Source organism: Lissotriton vulgaris, chromosome 9 (assembly GCF_964263255.1).
Source record: "Lissotriton vulgaris chromosome 9, aLisVul1.2, whole genome shotgun sequence".
Classification (NCBI taxonomy): Eukaryota; Metazoa; Chordata; class Amphibia; order Caudata; family Salamandridae; genus Lissotriton; species Lissotriton vulgaris.
The window spans coordinates 335998764-336023079 of NC_141697.1; the positions used below are offsets into that span (position 1 = coordinate 335998764).

Consider the following 24316-nt stretch of genomic DNA (forward strand, 5'->3'; position numbering starts at 1 on the left):
TTTTTGTTAGGACACAGCATATATATTGAAGTATTTCACACAAGTGTGTTCGGAAAGCCTATTAAAAAGGGCATTATGCTAATTTCAAGTGCAAAATAACGTAAACCCACTATCCGAGGCACAAAGTCTTCCGCACAATTTCACAAAGGTTTTGATTTGTTGAAGCCTACCTGGGCTTGGGAGGACGCTTTGGAAAGACTGAAGACTGCTTTATAGACCTTTATTTGGAGCCGATTTAAGATTTCTATCTCCTTGCCATGCCATATTTCCAGACCGTGCGGCAGGGTGGGTAAAAGTTGTGCTGCCAACACGGTCAAGAGATGGCTGTGTGATGGACCGCTCGGTTTCTTTTTCAGAAGCTTGAAGGCATATATTAAAGAATGGGCTTTTGCTTGTAAGGTCATAATGTGGATGGTAAACAACAGCTGCCCCCCTAAAGGGAATCCCAGGTTCTCATAAATGGGTTCCCAGGTATTCATATGACTGTTCTAACTCAACTTGCTCGCCTTTAATGAACCACTTGTGCTTATTGTATTTAAGTCCACTAGACGCACCTCTTTAGTTTTCCACAGGTTCAACTCTAGCCCTTGTTGTTTGATATAAAAGTGGCAGTGTGTTGATAAATCTTTGAATGCTAAATGGTGTTTGGCTTAGGACGTGAAAATCATTTGCATATTGCAAGCATACAATTTTTTTTATTTGCCAGAATAGGTAGATGGCCATCAACATTTGACACTAAGAGAGGTTAAATTGTTACCCAACCCTTAAAAATGTGAAAATCGGAAACGACACGCCAGGATTTTCATCTATGACCATGGGTCAAGAACAGATAACCTGCAGCAAATGCAGAAGTCCACTGAGCTCCCACCCGTCATAATGCAATAACATTGACAAATTAAACATCTGGAGCTAAAATATATAATTTTCTCCAACACAAGCTCACGTGGAGACCGAGTTGGTATGGTAACTTACTCTCTGTAACAGGCAAGGCCCTCAGAAAGGCCAGTATGACTATGGTACCGGCAATCACAGTCGATGGTCATACATGTGATTGGTTGCCTATACTTCTGTTTTTATGTGGTTGAGACAGCTCCTGCCTAAATGAATGAAAGCCAGTGGAAGACCTCTGGGTACAGTATATGGTATTTGTTTTTTTTCCTAATGTTTCATTCAGTGCCAGCAGGCAGTATCTGCCTGTATAATACGGACAAATGATGACGAACATTGGCAGTAACCATGCAACAAAAATATTCATCAATAGGCCACATGAAGATCGTCTGTATTTTTTCAAATTTTTTTTATCTGCGTGGAAAATTCTTATACACGAGCTCGGGTATATATGTTCAACAAGTTAAAGCTACAGTAGTAGGCGCAAGAAAAGATACAAATATACTGAATGTTTGTATTGTTTAAATTATCTTATTAGTACATGCACTCATGTGCCCTATAGACAAGAGATTATCGAAAAAGGTTTATAATTTATTTAGCAGGCCTTGACAAATGGTAAATAGTGGTAAATAGCCTCAAAAGCTTCCTCAACGCCCTTGATCTCACCCAAATAGGCAATAGCCCGACTCATGAGAAAGGTTCTATCCTCGACCTGATCATCGCCAAAGAGGACGCTATTCAACTGGAGTCAATTCAACCTTGTGACTGGTCAGATCATCATATTGTCTCCTTCCTTATCAATGAAAAAATTAAATTTAACCCATTGCAACCCTCTAAGCCCAAAGTCTGGAAAAGGGACATGAAGAAACTCAACCCAAACTCCTTACCGCCTAACAGCTGCAATCTACTACTTCCCCCGTCCGGACGTTCAACTCCTGACTGACCACTATCTAAATGCTATGTCCCCAATAATCAATGAGGCTGCACCCATGCAACTGAAAAGAGTCTTGTCCAAGATCTCCAACCCATGGTATGACAGGAGCCTCAATGAGGATAGACGGGCCATGCAAATGGCAGAGCGCACTTGGAGGTCAGACCCCTCTGCACTGCACCTAAAAAGCCTGAAGAAGCAGAGAAACGCCTACTTCAGGAAAATAAAACGCTCAAAAAGAGATTTCTTCAGCCTCCAGCTCGCCCAAGCAAAAAACCGCCCAAGGAAATTGTTTGAGTTAATCAGAACACAATCCAAAGAACAACCCCAGACAATCAGCACCATGGGCATTACACCTTCCCGTGAAGACTTCTCTGCTTTCTTTAACCAAAAAAGCGACAACATAAGAAGCGATCTCCTCAATGACGCACTCCTTTACTCCAACCCCCAACTCACAGCAGCGCCTGAACCAAAGAACAACGCTACATGGTCATCCTTTGGCACCTACTCCGAAGAAGAAATTGGCAGATTGCTCAGCACCCTGAAACCATCCAATCACCTAACTGACCCCCTTCCTGCAAACGCTGTAAAAGACTTTACCCCTTTGCTCCTCCCACTCTGGACTAAAATCATCAATAGCTCTCTTCAACAAGGATCCATCCCTGATGCCCTCAAAGTCGGACAAGTCACACCTCTACTAAAAAAACCAACAGCAGACCCCACTGATCTAAACAACTACCGCCCTATTACAAAAATTCCCACCCTCGCCAAACTGTTGGAAAAATGCGTACAGCTACAACTGACTAAACACAGACAAGTTTGATCTCCTCAACGCTCATCAATCAGGCTTCCGTGAAGGGCACAGTACCGAAACAGCCATGACGCACATAGTGGACGACGCCCTCCAAATCCTAGACCAAAACGAAACCTGCCTCCTCATCCTTCTGGATCTCTCCTCAGCATTCGACACAGTTAAACATGAGAACTTACTCGAACTGTTAAACACAAGAATGGGCATATCAGGGACTGTTCTCAAGTGGTTCACCTCCTTTCTACACAACCGCTCACAAAGATTCAAAAGCAACAACCTGATGTCCTCTCCGGTACCTGTATCACTAGGCGTCCCCCAAGGATCCTCCCTCTCCCCTACACTGTTCAACCTAGTTATGGAACCTCTCACTACTTTGCTACAGACATCCAATGTTCACTTTCACATGTATGCCGACGACACCCAACTCTATCTCAAAATACAATCCCCCAAGGACATCATGCTTCTGAACACCACGATCAGAAACACCCAATCCTGGCTTGCAGAGAATCACCTTAAACTCAATGCCCTGAAGACTGAGTTCCTCCTGATCTCACATCCCGCAAAAATCTCCACGGCTCAAACATGGCTTAAGCAGTTAACAGCTTTAAATGTATAAACTACCGTCGTAGACTCAGCAAAATCCTTAGGCATAACACTTGACGCCAATCTCAACATGCAGCAGCACATCAGCAAGGCAACCAAAGGAGCGAACTTCCAAATCAATACCTTGAGAAAACTTAAAGCCTTCCTTCCAGCCAAAGACTTCCAAACTGCAGTACAATCTATAGTCATCCCGCACATAGAATACAGAAGCACCGCTCTCTGCGGGCTCCCCCTAACAACAACGGCACCCCTTAGAGCGTCCCTTAACGCTGCAGCGAGACTCATCACTGGCTCAAAAAAACACTTGCATATTTCCCCTGACTTTAAATCCCTGAACTGGCTGCCTTTTGAAGCCAGAATACATCTGAAAATCGCCTGCATGACTCACAAGGCTGTACACCACAACTCGCCCAGCTACCTCACTCAAAAGCTGACAATCTCGGGTGGCTCTAGAACTACTAGAAGCACAAACAATCTTCTGCTGAAACCTCGAAGATTCAGGAAGGAAAAAACCTATAAACGCTCCTTTTCAGGAATGGCACCCAGGATCTGGAACTCACTCCCTCCTGAAACCAGGCTCATCTCCTCCAACAAACTGTTTAAGAAAGAAGTAAAAGCGATCCTCATGGCTAAATACACATGATCTATTATCCTGTAGCTCTCATGAATCCGCTCCGTAATACCTGCCTGACCCCTTGGTCTACTTGTACTACTTGTATTATGACTTATTTGATTGTATATGTTCCCTCTTTGTACTACTTGTACTACTGGTATTATGACTTATTTGATTGTATATGTTCCCTCTTTGTATTTTGATGTATTGTTGACGCACCTGTCTGACTTTGCACACTGTACCTACACCACCTCAACCATCCCTACTTTTGTACTACTGATGCACCTGTGTGACTATACATCCTGCACGCATCTACCTCAACTATGCCCACCTTTATGTTATCTCCAAAAACACTTGCAGCACGCTTAAATAAGTATATGCTTACTTTTGTACTTTTATATTATTGGCGCAACTGTTTGACTATGCACCTTGTACTGACACTACCTCACCTATGATCTACCTCCTGTTTTTTTGACCTACCTATGTAACTATGCACCTTGTACCTAACTACCTCAACTATTACATTCTATTACTCCATCTCCCCCTTGTAAAGCGCTCTGATATCTGCAAAGATCTTGTTCGCGCTATATAAAACTTTCAAAATAAAAATAAATAAATAAATAAATAAATAAATAAATCTCCTCGGCCACCTGCTATGGTGACTCAGGTTTTATCAGGGCAGCTATATTTCTTCTAGTGAGCTAACAAACAACAAGTGTTCTGTTCACTCACAAAGTGAAGGAGCATTAAAGATGCCTTTAAATCTTGTTTTTATGTTGTCACATTTATTCTGTGTTCGAGACAGAGGTCAAAAGTCAGTTTGCATCTACAATTACTTTCTCTGACTGCAAAGTTCTGTATCTGGTATTTGTAAAGCACAAACTAATCACCCCTAGGTGTCTTAAGGCGCTGGAGGCCGTCAGGTAGATTAAGTGAGCTATTGCCCAGAATCACAGGGTCCTGATCTGTGCTGCCAGCGGGAATCGAACCGTGAGTCCCGTGCTCAGGAGTCAACCGCTCTGGCTGCTGCACGAGGGATTCGTAAAATTAACTGTTTGACAAACATGCTGTGCAAAAAGTGTGAAACGAAAGGCTGTAGGAAGGAAAGTTTTATTATAACACACATTTAAATAGGTGAAAAATGAACAGTACAAACATTTCAAAATACATTTCAGTAGTCATGAAAGCCCTTGTTTTGTAATTCTGTTGAAAAAAATATTTTAATAGGATGAAACCAAATCAGAACACTTTACTTGATGATACGCAAATGATAAATATGTTTGCTCAAACCCAATTTCCACAGATTGTTTATACACTATATAGTTTTATAAATAAAACCACGTTAATGGAATAGTTTTTCAATGGAAAATAGGCAGTCTGTCAATGACAATGCCCTACCACCTAATGCTGTAGTTATACATTTATTAAAAGTGAGTTTTTAAAGAGGAACTCAAATATTCCTTCACCTGACCTGCCTGGCTAATAGTGAACTAAGAGGCTAGTTAGGGGGTCATGTGTTCCCTATATGTAGTCTAGATTCTTATTATGCATTAAAGCAAACGTTGAGTCTATTGATAACAAGCATTTGCAATGCAATAGGTCTCGCATTAGGAAAGTTTGAGCTATTGTAAATGAGGATTTTTTTATTTATGTGTTGGTTTTGAAAATAGCGAAATTAATAGCTTTGTCATTTACAATGCCAATAGCTATAAATTTCGCAAATGTGACACCTATAGCATTTGTAATGCAATATGTGTTGTATTTACGTGACTTAGATGTATTGATATTACAAATAACAATGGCTTTTATTTTTTAAAAATAAGTAATACTTAAATAAAAGTTATTGTAATTTATAATGGCAATAGCTTAAACTTTTGTAAATAACTTTTGTGAAGATTATGTTCAGTGTATTTTATTGACACGAAAATCCAACAGAAGTGAAATATTAACATTTTTTTGCGACATTTGTAATAAAGCTTGAAACATTGAGAGAACATATTTGAACCAGTTGTTGAATGGTTGCACAGATTGATGCTGTAGTGGCGGCGAGTGATGCGGTGGCGTTCAGTGATGCTGTGGTAGCGCATAATGATGTTGTGGTGCTGAGTGATGCTGTGGTGATGCGATAGATAGATAGAGTGAGTGCGATAGAGTGAGTGCGATAGACAGACAGAGTGAGTGCGATAGAGAGTGCGATAGACAGAAAGAGTGAGTGCGATAGAGTGAGTGCGATAGACAGACAGAGTGAGCGCGATAGAGAGTGCGATAGACAGACAGAGTGAGTGCGATAGAGAGTGCGATAGACAGACAGAGTGAGTGCGATAGAGAGTGCGATAGACAGACAGAGTGAGTGCGATAGAGAGTGCGATAGACAGACAGAGTGAGTGCGATAGAGTGAGTGCGATAGACAGATAGAGTGAGTGCGATAGACAGACAGAGTGAGTGCGATAGAGTGAGTGCGATAGACAGACAGAGTGAGGGCGACAGAGTGAGTGCGATAGATAGACAGAGTGAGGGCGACAGAGTGAGTGCGATAGATAGACAGAGTGAGGGCGACAGAGTGAGTGCGATAGATAGACAGAGTGAGGGCGACAGAGTGAGTGCGATAGATAGACAGAGTGAGGGCGACAGAGTGAGTGCGATAGATAGACAGAGTGAGGGCGACAGAGTGAGTGCGATAGATAGACAGAGTGAGGGCGACAGAGTGAGTGCGATAGATAGACAGAGTGAGGGCGACAGAGTGAGTGCGATAGACAGAGTGAGGGCGACAGAGTGAGTGCGATAGACAGAGTGAGGGCGACAGAGTGAGTGCGATAGACAGAGTGAGGGCGACAGAGTGAGTGCGATAGACAGAGTGAGGGCGACAGAGTGAGTGCGATAGACAGAGTGAGGGCGACAGAGTGAGTGCGATAGACAGAGTGAGGGCGACAGAGTGAGGGCGACAGAGTGAGCGCGATAGATAGACAGAGTGAGTGCGACAGAGTGAGGGCGACAGAGTGAGCGCGATAGATAGACAGAGTGAGTGCGACAGAGTGAGGGCGACAGAGTGAGTGCGATAGATAGACAGAGTGAGTGCGACAGAGCGAGAGCGACAGAGCGAGTGCGATAGAGCGACAGAGTGAGTGCGACAGAGCGAGAGCGACAGAGCGAGTGCGATAGAGCGACAGAGTGAGTGTGACAGAGCGAGAGCGACAGAGCGAGTGCGATAGAGCGACAGAGCGAGTGCGATAGAGCGACAGAGCGAGTGCGATAGAGCGACAGAGCGAGTGCGATAGAGCGACAGAGCGAGTGCGATAGAGCGAGTGCGATAGAGCGACAGAGCGAGTGCGATAGAGCGAGTGCGATAGAGCGACAGAGCGAGTGCGATAGAGCGAGTGCGATAGAGCGACAGAGCGAGTGCGATAGAGCGACAGAGCGAGTGCGATAGAGCGACAGAGCGAGTGCGATAGAGCGACAGAGCGAGTGCGATAGAGCGACAGAGCGAGTGCGATAGAGCGACAGAGCGAGTGCGATAGAGCGACAGAGCGAGGGCGATAGAGCGACAGAGCGAGTGCGATAGAGCGACAGAGCGAGGGCGATAGAGCGACAGAGCGAGGGCGACAGAGCGAGGGCGACAGAGCGAGTGCGATAGAGCGACAGAGCGAGGGCGACAGAGCGAGGGCGACAGAGCGAGGGCGACAGAGCGAGGGCGACAGAGCGAGGGCGACAGAGCGAGGGCGACAGAGCGAGGGCGACAGAGCGAGGGCGACAGAGCGAGGGCGACAGAGCGAGGGCGACAGAGCGAGAGCGACAGAGCGAGTGCGATAGAGCGACAGAGCGAGGGCGATAGAGCGACAGAGCGACAGAGCGAGGGCGACAGAGCGAGGGCGACAGAGCGAGGGCGACAGAGCGAGGGCGACAGAGCGAGGGCGACAGACAGATAGAGCGAGGGCGACAGACAGATAGAGCGAGGGCGACAGACAGATAGAGCGAGGGCGACAGACAGATAGAGCGAGGGCGACAGACAGATAGAGTGAGGGCGACAGACAGATAGAGTGAGGGCGACAGACAGATAGAGTGAGGGCGACAGACAGATAGAGTGAGGGCGACAGACAGATAGAGTGAGGGCGATAGACAGATAGAGTGAGGGCGATAGACAGATAGAGTGAGGGCGATAGACAGATAGAGTGAGGGCGATAGACAGATAGAGTGAGGGCGATAGAGTAATTATGTGGCGTGTAATTATGTGGCACTGAGTGGTATTTGGAGTGTATGTTGCGTTGAGTGCAGTGTAATTATGTAGCATATAATTATGTGGCACTGAGTGGTATTGTGTGGAGTGTGTGTTGCATTCAGTAGAGTGTAATTTTGTGGCATGTAATTATGTGGCACTGAGTGGTATTTGGAGTGTATGTTGCATTCAGTGCAGTGTAATTATGTGGTGTGTAATTATGTGGCACTGAGTGGTATTTGGAGAGTATGTTGCATTGAGTGCAGTGTAATTATGTAGCATATAATTATGTGGCACTGAGTGGTATGGTGTTTTGCTATGCTATGCTTTGTTATGCTATGTTTTGTTATGCTATGTTTTGTTATGCTATGCTAAGCTTGGTTTTGTTATGCTATGTGTTGTGTTGTGTTTTGTTATGCTATGGTTTGTTTTGCTATCATATGCTTTGTTTTTAATGCTATGCTATGTTTAGTTTTGCTATCCTATGCTTTGTTTTGTTATGCTATGGTTTGTTATGCTATGTTTTGTTATGTTATGCTATGGTTTATTTTGCTATCCTATGCTTTGTTTTTAACCCCTTCCATGCGGCCGCGATTCCCCTGGTGTGCTGTAAACAGCACGAACAGGGGCGGGCCGTGACGAACCCCAGCCGTCATCAGCACACGAGCACCGTAGCGCATGACGGCTGGAGTTCGTCATGAGCATGGAAGGGGTTAATGCTATGCTATGTTTAGTTTTGCTATCCTATGCTTTCTTTTGTTATGCTATGGTTTGTTATGCTATGTTTTGTTGTTTTTTGCTATGATATGCTTTGTTATGCTATGTTTTGTTATGCTATGCAATGTTTTGTTGTGTTTTGTTATGCTAAGTTAGGTTATGTTTTAATATGCTTTGTTATGCTAGGTTTTGTTATGTATGCTGTGTTTTGTTATACTATGCTTTGTGTTTTGCTATGTTTTGTTATGCAATGCTTTGTTTTGTTATGCTATGTTTTATCTTATGATATGTTTTGTTGTGTATTGTTATGGTATGTTTTGTTTTGCTATGCTTTGTTATGTTTTGTTATGCTATGCTTTGTTATGTTGTGTTTTGTTATGCTATGCTATGCTTTGTTGTGTTGTGTTGTGTTTTGCTATACTAATTCTTGTTTTGTTATGCTAGGTTTGGTTTTGCTATCCTATGCTTTGTTTTGTTATGCTATGCTATGTTTTGCTATGCTAGGTTGTGTTATGCTATGCTGGTGAGGGTGAGTGAGGGTGTGTGAGGGTTAGGGTGTGTGAGGGTTAGGGGGTTAGGGGGTGAGGGAGGGTGAGGGTGTGTGAGGGTGAGAAGGTCATGAGGGTGAGTGAGGGTGGGTGAGGGGTGTGAGGATGAGGGGGTGTGAGGATGAGGGGGTGTGAGGATGAGGGGGTGTGAGGATGAGGGGGTGTGAGGATGAGGGGGTGTGAGGATGAGGGGGTGTGAGGATGAGGGGGTGTGAGGATGAGGGGGTGTGAGGATGCGGGGTGTGAGGATGCGGGGGTGTGAGGGGGTGTGAAGGTGTGTGAGGGTGTGGGAGGGTGTGGGAGGGTGAGTGAGGGGGTGTGAGAGGGTGAGTGAGGGGGTGTGAGGGTGTGTGAAGGTGAGGGGTGAGGAAAAGTGAGGGTGAGGGGGGTGAGAGGGGTGTGAGGGTGACTGAGGGTGAGGGGGTGAGGGTAAGGGTGTGTGAGGGTGTGTGAGGGTGAGGGTGTGTGAGGGTGAGGGGGAGAGGGTGAGGGGGAGAGGGTGAGGGGGAGAGGGTGAGGGGGAGAGGGTGAGGGGGAGAGGGTGAGGGTGAGGGGGTGAGGGGGAGAGGGTGAGAGGGTGAGGGGGAGAGGGTGAGGGGGAGAGGGTGAGGGGGAGAGGGTGAGGGTGGGTGAGAGGGTTGTGAGGGTGGGTGAGAGGGTTGTGAGGGTGGGTGAGAGGGTTGTGAGGGTGGGTGAGAGGGTTGTGAGGGTGGGTGAGAGGGTTGTGAGGGTGTCAGGGTGAGAGGGTGTGTGAGGATGTGAGAGTGAGTGAGGGGGTGAGTGAGGGGTGTGAGGGTGAGGGGATGTGAGGGTGAGGGGGTGTGAGGGTGAGGGGTGTGAGGGTGAGGGGTGTGAGGGTGAGGGGTGTGAGGGTGAGGGGTGTGAGGGTGAGGGGTGTGAGGGTGAGGGGGTGAGGGGTGTGAGGGTGAGGGGGTGTGAGGGTGAGGGGGTGTGAGGGTGAGGGGGTGTGAGGGTGAGGGTGTGAGGGTGAGGGGTGTGAGGGGTGTGAGGGTGAGGGGGTGTGAGGGTGAGGGGGTGTGAGGGTGAGGGGGTGTGAGGGTGAGGGGGTGTGAGGGTGAGGGGGTGTGAGGGTGAGGGGGTGTGAGGGTGAGGGGGGGTGAGGGTGAGGGGGGGTGAGGGTGGGTGAGGGTGGGTGAGGGTGGGTGAGGGTGGGTGAGGGGTGTGAGGGTGAGTGAGGGTGGTGAGGGTGTGTGAGGGGGTGAGTGGGTGTGGGGGTGAGGGTTAGGGGGTGAGGGTTAGGGGGTGTGAGGGTGAGGGGATGAGGGTAAGGGTGAGTGGGTTTAAGGGTGAGGGGGTGTGGGTGTGAGGGTAAGGGTGGGTGAGGGTGTGTGAGGGTTGTGAGGGGAGGGGTGAGTGAGGGTGTGTGGATGAGGGGGTGAGGATGAGAGGGTGTGAGGGTGAGGGGGTGTGAGGGTGAGGGGGTGTGTGAGGGTGTGTGATGGTGAGGAAGTGTGAGGGTGACTGAGGGTGTGTGAGGGGGTCAGGGTAAGGGTGGGTGAGGGTAAGGGTGGGTGAGTGGGTGGGTGTGTGAGGGGGTGTAAAGGTGTGTGAGGGTGGGTGAGGGGGTGTGAGGGTGAGAGAGGGGGTTGAGGGTGACAGGGTGTGTCGGGGTGAGGGTAAGGGTGCGAGGGTTGTGAGGGGGGTGAGGGTGAGTGAGGGTGTAAGGGTGGGTGAGGGTGAGGGAGTTAGGGTGAGTGAGGGTGCGAGGATGAGGGTGGTTGAGGGTGAGTGGATGTGAGGGTGTGTGATGGTGAGGAGGGGTGACCAGAGACAGACAGAGGCCACTGGAGACAGTCAGAGAGCAGCCTAGACAGACAGAGGGCGGCTGAGAGAGGGGCGAGCAGCAACAGACAGAGGTCACTGAAGACAGTCAGAGAGCAGCCCACGTGTGGCAGAGAGAGAGACCGGGTCACGTCACTGGAGACAGCTAGAGAGCAGGCGAGATGCAGAGAAAGGGAAACAGCAGCAGGGGCAGCGAGAGGGATGGAGGATTGCAAGGACAGAGGGCAGCAGAGAGAGAGCTGGAGATGCAGAGACAGAGGACAGACGACAGGGAGGTGAACAGGGGGAGGAGAGCTAAGACAGAGATAGACCAGAAATATAGAGTAAGAATTTTGCAGAAAGAGAACAATTTCAACATAACGGGATGCTTTAGCACAGAGAAATATTTATGCATTTTTTCAATCTGTAGATTTAACATCATTCTATATACCGATATATTTAGTATATGAAAAGCAGAATAGATTCCGGTGTAGTCACTGACATGGTCTGCATAATTAATCCGGAGCTGAAGGGAAATAAAAGACTACACGAAGGAAGGGTTCAATGGCACTATAAGTGTGATTATGTCAGCTATGCCAGCAACATTAGCACATTCCTCAAAGTTGTGAAAAAGGGGCAGTCTCGATTCGTTCAGTTTAGGGCTCTGGGAAACGTTCGCTGTAATCTTGAAGAATGTGTATTGAGTCTGTGAAAGAACGAGATAAGGCCTGTAAGTGTGATTATGTCAGCTATGCCAGCAACATTAGCACATTCCTCAAAGTTGTGAAAAAGTGGCAGTCTTGATTCGTTCTGTTTAGGGCTCTGGGAAACGTTTGCTGTAATCTTGAAGGATGTGTATGGAATCCGTGAAAGAACGAGACACGGCCTGGCGGCCGTAAAAGTGAAAGTACGGCCGGCCAGCCGGCCGTGAATAATTAGGGGAGGAGAAATGCCTGAGGGCAGAGCAGACTCTGGGGGAAGCTATAGGAGGGAAGCAGATGGCTTTGATGTGCACGCGCTTTTCACGGGCACTGCATGAAATCGCCCGATAGTTAAGCTCTGGTTAAGCCCCAATATCTCTCGCCAGCAAACGCATTAGCAGGCGAGCCCTAAAACCCAAAGGCGTGTCTAAAGACACGCCCCCTAGAAGCCGGAATCCAAGAGAAGGCCCTTGACTGGACCACGTCCTTCCTCTCCGGCAGAACCTGCCGCCCTTCCGATCCAAGGCCACCGACATCTGCGGCGTCCCCCAGGGCTCATCCCTCAGCCCGTCGCTGTTCAACGTCTACATGGCCCACCTCGCACAAGTGGCCCACCAACACGACCTCACTATCATCTCCTACACTAACGACACCCAGCTCATCCTCTCCCTCACCAAGGACCCGCACACCGCCAAAACCGACCTCAACGAGGAAATGAAGGCCGTCGCCGACTGGATGAGGAACAGCCGTCTGAAGCTGAACTCGGACAAGACTGAGGTATTCATCCTCTGACCCAACCCCTCAGCCTGGGACGACTCCTGGTGGCCGACCACACTGAGAACAGCACAGACACCCACCGACCATGCACGCAACCTAGGATTCATCCTCGGCTCCTCCCTCTCCATGTCTAAACAGGTCAACGCCATCTCCTCCTCCTGCTACAACACCCTCTGCATGCCCCGCAGGATCTACAAGTGGATCCCGACCGAAACAAGAAGAACTGTGACACAGGCCCTCGTCAGCAGCAGACTGGACTACGGCAACGCACTCTACGCAGGAATCCCAGCCAAACACGACGACTACAACGCATCCAACCGCCTCCGCCCGACTGATAGTCAACGTCCCCCACATCACCCCCACCTGAGAGACCTACACTGGCTTCCCGCCGACAAGAGGATCACCTTAAAGCTCCACACCCACAAAGCAATCCACAACGCCGGACCAGCCTACCTGAACAGCAGACTCAGCTTCTACACCCCCACCCGCCAGCTCCGCTCCGCCAGCCTCGCCCTTGCTGCTGTTCCCCGCATCCAACGAACAACCTCCGGCGGGAGATCCTTCTCCTACCTCGCCGCCAAGACCTGGAACACCCTTCCTACCCACCTACGGCAGACCCAAGACCTACTTGCCTTCACAAGACTCCTCAAGACCTGTCTCTTCGAGCAGTAGCGGCACCCCCTCCCCTCAGCGCCTTGAGACCCTCGCGGTTAAGTAGCGCGCTTTACAAGTACTCTGATTGATTGAAATAGGTTTTTTTGTACAGAAGGAATGTTAAACTCCCCTACTGGAAGGTACTTTTATATGCAATAATTTTTAAAGAAGGTGGCTCTGCAAAATTAAATATTTGCCTAGGATGATAGAATGAGACCAGTTTATGGGTCAAAGACAATTACAGTTAGTTCGAGTAGTTTATTCAAGTTACTAGACCTGCAGGTCTAGGAACATTTATGAATTTTCGCGCCCTGTTTAAGGCTGCATGTGAGCAAGGCTAGTGTTTCGGGAGGTGCCCGTCCTGATTCTTCAATGCTATACATGTCTGAGAGGGGGCAGTACACTGCTGCGCCTACTGTTCCTTTCCTGCTTAATGAAAGTAGCTTCCACTGCCATGTATAATTTGAGTAGGAAACTGCTCTACTGCTACCTTAGAATAGGCAGTTTGTGTCTGAGGGAAGCTTGCACCCCAACTTCACAAGATGTTTCTATTCTGTATATGTTAGTGGATATTAAGAAACCTTTTAAATACACAAAAAACAAAAACTAATGGATATCAATGTTTTTTAGACCTACGCAGTCTGCTTCAAACACCTCAAATGGACTTGAAGACTAGCATGCATGTTCAAAGCTGCTAAAATTGACTGATGGAGACGCTAAAGCTGTGTGCATATGGCTGTTAGACATCTGCCAAATATTATACCCGGTCGTGATGTGGTAGGTTGTCAGCCAGAGGGAAGCACCGGGGCAAGAAATGGGCAGCATTCCTATCTTGGAGTAAGTTTGACAATAGAGAAGCCCCATCGGTTTGAGAATATTTGCCTCAATACCGGCATCAATGGTCCCTGATGACATATTTGTAAGATATAAGTAGGAAACCAGTAATATATAGTTTCTGACATGGTAGAGTGGGTGTGGTTCTTCTATTTAGTAACTGGTCGCCCTGCACCCACCACATCACAACACTAAATGGTGAGATTATCACTAACCACAAACATTATTTAGTGTCTAGGCTTTGATGTCCTGATGAAGACCTCTAACCCTTTGGCCACTAGGGAAGACGTCCGAAATGAAACACGTTGGCATGTGTGAGAATGAGAGGGTGATTGATAACCCTACAGTATCATCTGTTTTTAATGTGATCAGGGAACCCGATAATGAAAAACTTTTTGGATAGTTTTAAAATTTCTTTTACTCTAGCGACTGTTAATCCTTTACAGGAACAATTTTACAAATAAACTCTTGCTCCCACACATAGTGGTAGAGCCCACTAGGGACTTAATTAAGCCCTGAGAGTGGAAAGTCCAATGAGGAAGCATGACACATTTGACATGGGTGGGCCTCACATTTCCCAGAGATCACAGTGTCGGAATGGATACATTAATGATCATTGAGACGAGCCTTTCAATTGTTTGTGTAGTCTTGGTTGGGAGGACAAAGGTTTAGGCATTTTCCTCTCTCCTCTCAATTGTGAATGAGTTGAAATGTTCACATAACATCACCAGGTACATTTTGTGCATACTCTTCGCATATTAACTCTATATTTCTCTAATTGAACAATTTAAAAAGACAAAATATATTTTTAGTTCTCACCTTTTACACAGCATTGAGCTCTCTACGGGAAAAATTCTTTCAGACCATACCAAAAATTTAAGAGTGGACTTAATTCTCGTCCATTGCTTACCATTATTTGGCTTGTCACTCATTTGACCTAGAGCATAGCTCCTTTCCCATGCTTTTGAAATAGCTGACTTGTATCCTTCTACTGATCACATTTAGGAAACCAATTTTTTTCGTTTATCGAGCGCTGAGTGCAGGTATTCTCTGACTCCATTGTGTGCTTCTCACCCCACACTCTATCAGACCCTCTCCCTTGTGATGCTTTTTCCCGTCTCCTTTATCCCTTTTCTTTTAACCCGGCATTATTTATATTAATGTACCCCCCCCCCCCCCCCCCACCCCTTCTTATTCACTCCCTATTGCTACACTGAATTTGCTCCTCCATTGCCCCCACCCCTTGCAGTCATTTTTATATTTATTAGGTTAAGCCTACTAGACAGCTGTTGTGAGACATACTGTGGCTTATCATGTACATAGAGGGTCCTGGAGTCTGTCTGTTGCTTACCACTAGCTGGCTTTCCTCGTCACTCGTGTCCCATCATGTCAATCTTATTCTTGTGCCCCCATGGAGCATTGGCTCTTTACCATGTGTGTATTTACATAGTGCCTATGCTGTAGAGTTCATGTGTTTTTGAGTGGTTTCCCTCATGTACTTCTCTCCCACCACATGCTGCTGCCTGGACCTGTGTGCTTTTCTCTGCCTCACACCCTGTTCCATTGTTCATGCCTGTGTCGTTCTCTGTGTTGCATCCACCCCTCTCTCCCGTGCTGCGTCTTCCCTCCCCAGTGTTGCTTTCATCTCCCCGTTGATTCTGTCCCGGTCTGCTTAAAAAAATTTTTTTTAAAGCTTTTGTAAGTTGTTTTTAGTTACTGTCTCGGCACCTATAAGCAAATGAATTTGTTTCTTAAAAGATGGTAGTGTCACTATGTAGACTTGTGTATATTTGGCACACACACCTACAAAATGCAGCATGAGCGTTTTTTTATTTTACTTTAGCCACGCTGCACAGCATCAACGATGCTGTGGAGCGTGGCTTAAAAAACACATTGGGAAAGCAAATAGGTCACAAAGGCGAGGCATACTGGCTTTGCAAATGCTTGTTTATAGATGTCTGTACATTTCTAAACGGGCCCGGCAGCTCCCATCTGCTGCCAGTCCACTCTACTTGCAGAAATGCACTTTAGCTCAATTGAAAAAGTTTTCTTTTTTCATTTACTGCTTTAAGTTGTGTCCGCTATGTTGGATCAATAAATAAGTAAAAAAATAAAATAATGCCTACGTCATTCTGTAGGTGCGTGAATATGTGGATGACGCGGGTGCAAGTAGCGTCATGGCGCACTATGTGCATTCCATGAAAAATAAACAAAAGGTTCCAAAGATGACACATACTGGCTTTTTCAAGACATAACTCTGTTACCGTTATCGAATGGCAACCAGCCCTGGGCACGACACTCTACATAAGGTCTCACATTGAAATATGCACAAATAAAATAACATACATTTTTCCAGGGGCCTGTCAGCTTTGAAGAGTGAAAGGGACGCTAAAAATTGTAGGGGTACTATAGCTACCTCTTGAGGCAAACACACATAGTTCTATAAACTGGGTTCAAAAGCAGCAGTGTTATATGCTGCGCTGGGGTTCTGGACATATCAGTGCTGCACTGTGGTACGTATCTGTAAATGGGATCTAAAACTCTAACCTCCATGCAGCCATGTCACGGATCTTTGTCAAAATATTAAGTAGAAAAATATTAACTACAACATCATCAAGGTGAAGAGGACCTTGTTCATCTAGTATGTATTTGCCCCACAATTTTAAGGGACCTGACCTGTGGTTTTTAATCAATATGGCATCCGCTCTTACCAACAAGCAATCTTTGCATGTTTTAATCTGACTGATACGATCCTTAATTGTTGCATTACATTTTTTTTAAGGGTCAAGTACAAATTGAAGAGTCTTAAATGATTACTTTTGTAAAGCACTTCTGGATTTCATATTTAATTGTTCTAATTATGTCGCAATTTTTTTCCTACCTTTATGTAAACATTTTAATAAATTGTGCATAATAAAATCGAATTTGAATGAAATTGACTTCTTCCAGGTCAATATTAGTACCACAACTATGTAACACACTTAAGTCAAGACGTCAAGTCAAGAATAACTATTTCGGTTTAAGGAACCATAAAAGTTAGTCAATCACAATAAGAGTTAAAAAGACAATTCATAAGATTCCAGCAATATATTATTTACATACAAAAGTAAATTCGAGCAGCATGACATACACCAGTAGTTATGTGAAATAACCGCGGTGGCCAATGTCTGTAGAAAATTAAATCCATCAATATGTGAGCAAGGACGAATCTTCGTGAGTAACTGAAGTAAAAATCTAGTTCTCGCTAATTTATATATAGTGCAGAATAATAGAAAGTGCATCGTGATTTGGCTAAAAAAAATTATCGCATGGGCAAGACATGAGCTTATCCGACCACCCTCCTTGGTGCGAAATGCCAGCAAAAAGTGCACAGTGCATAAGCGGAATCTAGGTAAATAAAATCTAATCTGAGAAATGATGGAAAAAGTTATAATTTTGCAGTCACACCCATCACGCCATGCTAATAATCACGCACAATGCCCCTATTACGGCACACTTCTTTAATAATAACCTTGGCATTTGGGGAATACTTTCAGGATTTTTGAAAAAATTCCCCAGTCCTATCTCGTGGTATTTTTCCCTCAGATAATGGAACCAGGTATCTTAAAAGCATTACCCGAGTTTAGACAATCTTTGATAGCTTCTCTTGAAAACATTAGATCCTCTGACAGCCATATCTTGGCAGATAAGAGCAGAGGGGCACTACTTACGTGGTCTTCTATATACTCTAATCCCAGTTCCTTGTGATAGCAAACGGTGGGGGCACAATTCCGGGTCATCGGTAATCTTTCGATGAGTTTATTCTCAATTACTTAGAGCTTTTATAATTTCCCCAAACACTGGCCCCATAAGTTGCGGTTGTGAGACATTTAGCTCTATAGAGAGTGACTAATTGCCTCACAGGCTTGTGCCCTAATTTACTTGCAAACCGAAGTAGCCCATCCACAACCCTACTTGTCTGTTGTACTCTAGTGGTTAAAAGTGATTCCCATTTCATCTGGTTATTAAATAGATTGCCCAAATACAAAAAATTATTTACCTTTTCTAATCTCTTGCCCTGTATGACAAAAGTTTTAGTTTTTGTGGTCTTAGGACCATTATATAAGATTTAATAAAATTGACTTTTAGATTGGGGAAAAACATATAATCAGTAAAAGCATTAAGAGATTTTTGCAGGCTCATAGCTAGACTCGCTATTAAAACTATCATCTGCATATGATAATCAAGGAACAGAAGTTACCGATTTTGAGAAAATCGAGCGCCCTACTTGATAAAAAAGCATCCAGTTATTTGACTAAATTAAAAACAGGAATGGGGCTAATATGCAGCCTTTCCAGGCACCCTCTGTCGAAATGATTGGGCAAGTCCCCCCCCCCCCCCTTTATTACCATATCTTATGGTGACTGTAACATTAGTGTAACCTACAAAGAAGGGTTACTAGTGCTTCTTTAACGCCCATACCTTCCATCATGGCCCACAATGTGTCCCTGTTGACTGTGTTGAAAGCACTAGATAAGTTCATGAAGGCCAGGTGGATGGAGCCCTTTCTGGCCCTCACATACTTGTTGACGATTAGAGACAAATTAAGACATTGCTCGGTCGTGCCCATTCCCTTCCTAAAACCATATTGTGTGTTGGACATGAACCCTGTGGTGGATGCCCAATCTTCTAAATGAACAAGAATCACCCTGCCCAGTATCTTATCTGTGGCGTCAATCAGTGAAATGGGCCTACAGCATGCCAATCTCTCCTACTGCCCTTTTTAGGTCTCGCACTGCGAACCGGATCGCGAAAGCGATCCGTCGCTGCGAGACTTATTGTGATCATTTCAGTTTTCAAGGACTCAAGGGGAACAGACAAGAGACAAGAGATGTGAACGCGCAGATTTTAGACTTGGATTAGGTCGCGCGCGTCAACTGTGAAGAGCAGGTCAGTTTCAGTTTTACACGAGCAGTTCTACATTTTGTTACTTTGTTGCAGTTTTAAAGGCTGGTTTGTGAAGAACATGTCAGTTTCAGTTTCCCCTTGCCAACTGTGTGCAAACAGCTTCTGCATACAATTTTTTAAATGTTTTTTTTTAATATAATGTGCGTGTTGTAATACAAGTGTGTTGAAAAGTGGGTGTTTTCGATAATTAGTCCGTAAAAAAGTGTTTGTGTTTAACTACAATAATAATGTGTGTGTTTTCAATACAATTAGCATGTTAGGAAGTGTTTGTGCTGTACAGTGGAGTGCTGCGTTGTAGAGTGCAGCGCTGTATAGTGGGGTGGTGTGTTGTAGAGTGGACTAGTGTGCTTTGTGGAGTAGTGCATTGTAGAGTGGAGCACTGCGCTGTAGAGTAGAGCGCTGCGCTGTAGAGTAGAGCGCTGCGCTGTAGAGTAGAGCGCTGTAGAGTGGAGCGCTGCGCTGTAGAGTGGAGCGCTGCGCTGTAGAGTGGAGCGCTGCGCTGTAGAGTGGAGCGCTGCGCTGTAGAGTGGAGCGCTGCGCTGTAGAGTGGAGCGCTGTAGAGTGGAGCGCTGCGCTGTAGAGTGAATCCGGCACTGTAGAGTGGATGCTGCGCTGTAGAGTGAATGCTGCGCTGTAGAGTGGAGCGCTGCGCTGTAGAGCAGAATGCTGCGTTGTGTAGTGTTGCGCTGTAGAGTGGAGCGCTGCACTGTAGAGTGGAGTGTTGCGCTGTAGAGGGGAGTGTTGCGCTGGAGAGTGGCGCGCTGCGCTGTAGAGTAGCGCGCTGCGCTGCAGACGGGACCGCTGCGCTGTAGAGTGAGTGCTGCTTTGTAGAGTGGAATGCTGCGCTGTACAGTGGTGTGCTAAATTGGGATGGTCTGCGCTGTAAAGTGGAGTGTTGTGTTGTGCTGCGCTGTAGAGTGGAGTGTTGCGCTGTAGAGTGGAGTGTTGTGCTGTAGAGTGGAGTGTTGCGCTGTATAGCGGAGTGTTGCGCTGTATAGCGGAGTGTTGCACTGTAGAGTGGAGTGCTGCACTGTAGAGTGGCGTGCTGCACTGTAGAGTGGCGTGCTGCACTGTAGAGTGGCGTGCTGCACTGTAGAGTGGCGTGCTGCACTGTAGAGTGGAGCGCTGCGCTGTAGAGTGGAGCGCTGCGCTGTAGAGTGGAGCGCTGCGCTGTAGAGTGGAGCGCTGCGCTGTAGAGTGGAGCGCTGCGCTGTAGAGTGAAGCGCTGTGCTGTAGAGTGAAGCGTTGCCCTGTAGAGTGGAGCGCTGTAGAGTGGAGCACTGCGCTGTAGAGTGGAGCGCTGCGCTGTAGAGTGGAGCGCTGCGCTGCAGAGTGGAGCGCTGTAGAGTGGAGCGCTGCGCTGTAGAGTGAATGCTGCACTGTAGAGTAAATGCTGCACTGTAGAGTGAATGCTGCACTGTAGAGTGGAGCGCTGCGCTGTACAGCAGAATGCTGCGTTGTCTAGTGTTGTGCTGTAGAGTGGAGTGCTGCACTGTAGAGTGGAGTACTGCGCTGTAGAGTGGAGCTCTGCGCTGTAGAGTGGAGCGCTGTGCTGTAGAGTGGAGCGCTGCGCTGTAGAGTGGAGCGCTGCGCTGTAGAGTGGAGCGCTGCGCTGTAGAGTGGAGTGCTATACTGGGAAGTTCTGTGCTGTAGAGTGGACTGCTGCGTTGTAGAGTGGAGTGTTGGGTTGTAGAGTGGAGTGTTGCGCTGTAGAGTGGAGTGTTGCGTTGTAGAGTGGAGCGCTGTAGAGTAGAGCGCTGTAGAGTGGAGCGCTGCGCTGTAGAGTGGAGAGCTGTAGAGTGGAGCGCTGCGCTGTAGAGTGAATGCTGCACTGTAGAGTGAATGCTGCGCTGTAGAGTGAATGCTGCGCTGTAGAGTGGAGCGCTGCGCTGTAGAGCAGAATGCTGCTTTGTGTAGTGTTGTGCTGTAGAGTGGAGCGCTGCGCTGTAGAGTGGAGCGCTGCGCTGTAGAGTGGAGCGCTGCGCTGTAGAGTGGAGCGCTGCGCTGTAGAGTGGAGCGCTGCGCTGTAGAGTGGAGCGCTGCGCTGTAGAGTGGAGCGCTGCGCTGTAGAGTGGAGTGTTGCGCTGTAGAGTGGCGCGCTGCGCTGTAGAGTGAGTGCTGCTCTGTAGAGTGGAATGCTGCGCTGTACAGTGGTGTGCTAAATTGGGAAGGTCTGCGCTGTAAAGTGGAGTGTTGTGTAGTGCTGCGCTGTAGAGTGGAGCACTGCACTGTGGCGCGCTGCGCTGTAGAGTGGCGCGCTGTGCTGCAGACTGGAAAGCTGCGCTGTAGAGTGGAGTGTTGCGCTGTAGAGTGGAGTGTTGCGCTGTAGAGTGGAGTGTTGTGCTGTAGAGCGGCGTGCTGCACTGTAGAGGAGCGCTGTGGAGTGGAGCGCTATAGAGTGGAGCACTGCACTGTAGAGAGGAGCGCTGCGCTGTAGATTCGAGCGCTGCGCTGTAGAGTGGAGCGTTGCGCTGTAGAGTGGAGCGTTGCGCTGTAGAGTGGAGTGTTGCGCTGTAGAGTGGAGTGTTGCGCTGTAGAGTGGCGCGCTGCGCTGTAGAGTGAGTGCTGCTCTGTAGAGTGGAATGCTGCGCTGTACAGTGGTGTGCTAAATTGGGAAGGTCTGCGCTGTAAAGTGGAGTGTTGTGTTGTGTAGTGCTGCGCTGTAGAGTGGAGCACTGCGCTGTGGCGCGCTGCGCTGTAGAGTGGCGCGCTGTGCTGCAGACTGGAAAGCTGCGCTGTAGAGTGGAGTGTTGCGCTGTAGAGTGGAGTGTTGCGCTGTAGAGTGGAGTGCTGTAGAGCGGCGTGCTGCACTGTAGAGGAGCGCTGTGGAGTGGAGCGCTATAGAGTGGAGCACTGCACTGTAGAGAGGAGCGCTGCGCTGTAGAGTGGAGCGCTGCGCTGTAGAGTGGAGCGCTGCGCTGTAGAGTGGAGCGCTGTAGAGTGGAGCGCTGCGCTGTAGAGTGAATGCTGCACTGTAGAGTGGAGCGCTGCGCTGTAAAGCAGAATACTGCGTTGTGTAGTGTTGCGCTGTAGAGTGGAGTGCTGCGCTGTAGAGTGGAGCGCTGCGCTGTAGAGTGGAGCGCTGCGCTGTAGAGTGGAGCGCTGCGCTGTAGAGTGGAGCGCTGCGCTGTAGAGTGGAGCGCTGCGCTGTAGAGTGGAGCGCTGCGCTGTAGAGTGGAGCGCTGCACTGTAGAGTGGAGCGCTGCACTGTGGAGTGGAGCGTTGCGCTGTAGAGTGGAGCGTTGCGCTGTAGAGTGGAGCGTTGCGCTGTAGAGTGGAGCGTTGCGCTGTAGAGTGGAGCGTTGCGCTGTAGAGTGGAGTGTTGCGCTGTAGAGTGGAGGGCTGCTCTGTAGAGTGGAGTGCTGCTCTCTAGAGTGGAATGCTGCGCTGTACAGTGGCGTGCTAAATGGGGAAGGTCTGCGCTGTAAAGTGGAGTGTTGTGTTGTGTAGTGCTGCGCTGTAGAGTGGAGCACTGCGCTGTGGTGCGCTGTAGAGTGGCACGCTGTGCTGCAGACTGGAACGCTGCGCTGTAGAGTGGAGTGTTGCGCTGTAGAGTGGAGTGTTGCGCTGTAAAGTGGAGTGTTGCGCTGTAAAGTGGAGTGTTGCGCTGTAAAGTGGAGTGTTGCGCTGTAGCGCAGCGTGCTGCGCTGTAGAGTGGAGCGCTGCACTGTGGAGTGGAGCGCTGTAGAGTGGAGCGCTGCGCTGTAGAGTGGAGCGCTGCGCTGTAGAGTGGAGCGCTGCGCTGTAGAGTGGAGCGCTGCGCTGTAGAGTGGAGCGCTGCGCTGTAGAGTGGAGCGCTGCGCTGTAGAGTGGAGCGCTGCGCTGTAGAGTGGAGCGCTGCGCTGTAGAGTGGAGCGCTGTAGAGTGGAGCGCTGCGCTGTAGAGTGAATGCTGCACTGTAGAGTGAATGCTGCACTGTAGAGTGAATGCTGCACTGTAGAGTGGAGCGCTGCGCTGTAGAGCAGAATGCTGCGTTGTGTAGTGTTGCGCTGTAGAGTGGAGCGTTGTGCTGTAGAGTGGAGCGCTGCGCTGTAGAGTGGAGCGTTGTGCTGTAGAGTGGAGCGTTGCGCTGTAGATTGGAGCGTTGCGCTGGAGAGTGGCGCGCTGCGCTGTAGAGTGGCGCGCTGCAGACTGGACCACTGCGCTGTAGAGTGGAGCACTGCGCTGTATAGTGAGTGCTGCTCTATAGAGTGGAATGCTGCGCTGTACAGTGGTGTGCTAAATTGGGAAGGTCTGCGCTATAAAGTGGAGTGTTGTGTTGTGTAGTGCTGCGCTGTAGAGTGGAGCACTGTAGAGTGGAGCGCTGCGCTGTAGAGTGGAGCGTTGCGCTGTAGAGTGGAGCGTTGCGCTGTAGAGCGGAGCGCTGCGCTGTAGAGCGGACTGCTGCGCTGTAGAGCGGAGCGTTGTGCTGTAGAGTGGAGCGCTGCGCTGTAGAGTGGAGCACTGTGCTGTAGAGTGGAGCGTTGCGCTGTAGATTGGAGCGTTGCGCTGGAGAGTGGCGCGCTGCGCTGTAGAGTGGCGCGCTGCAGACTGGACCGCTGCGCTGTAGAGTGGAGCACTGCGCTGTATAGTGAGTGCTGCTCTATAGAGTGGAATGCTGCGCTGTACAGTGGTGTGCTAAATTGGGAAGGTCTGCGCTATAAAGTGGAGTGTTGTGTTGTGTAGTGCTGCGCTGTAGAGTGGAGCGCTGCGCTGTAGAGTGGAGCGCTGCGCTGTAGAGTGGAGCGCTGCGCTGTAGAGCGGAGCGCTGCGCTGTAGAGCGGAGCGCTGCGCTGTAGAGCGGAGCGCTGCGCTGTAGAGCGGAGCGCTGCGCTGTAGAGCGGAGCGCTGCGCTGTAGAGCGGAGCGCTGCGCTGTAGAGTGGAGCGCTGCGCTGTAGAGTGGAGCGCTGCGCTGTAGAGTGGAGCGCTGCGCTGTAGAGTGAATGCTGCACTGTAGAGTGGAGCGCTGCGCTGTACAGCAGAATGCTGCGTTTAGTGTTGCGCTGTAGAGTGGAGTGTTGCGCTGTAGAGCGGCGTGCTGCGCTGTAGAGTGGAGCGCTGCGCTGTGGAGTGGAGCGCTATAGAGTGGAGCGCTGCGCTGTAGAGTGGAGCGCTGCGCTGTAGAGTGGAGCGCTGAGCTGTAGAGTGGAGCGCTGAGCTGTAGAGTGGAGCGCTGAGCTGTAGAGTGGAGTGCTGTGCTGTAGAGTGGAGCGCTGCGCTGTAGAGTGAATGCTGCACTGTAGAGTGAATGCTGCGCTGTAGAGTGGAGCGCTGCGCTGTAGAGCAGAATGCTGCGTTGTGTAGTGTTGCGCTGTAGAGT

At 48.5% G+C, this 24316-nt stretch overlaps 1 protein-coding gene across 1 annotated transcript in view; it reads right to left on the reverse strand.

The window, feature by feature from the left end:
* The window catches only part of PSMC1 (proteasome 26S subunit, ATPase 1), an 81225-nt gene that overhangs the window by 40488 nt on the left and 16421 nt on the right, over positions 1-24316 (reverse strand). The gene's annotated exons all lie outside the window — the stretch shown is intronic.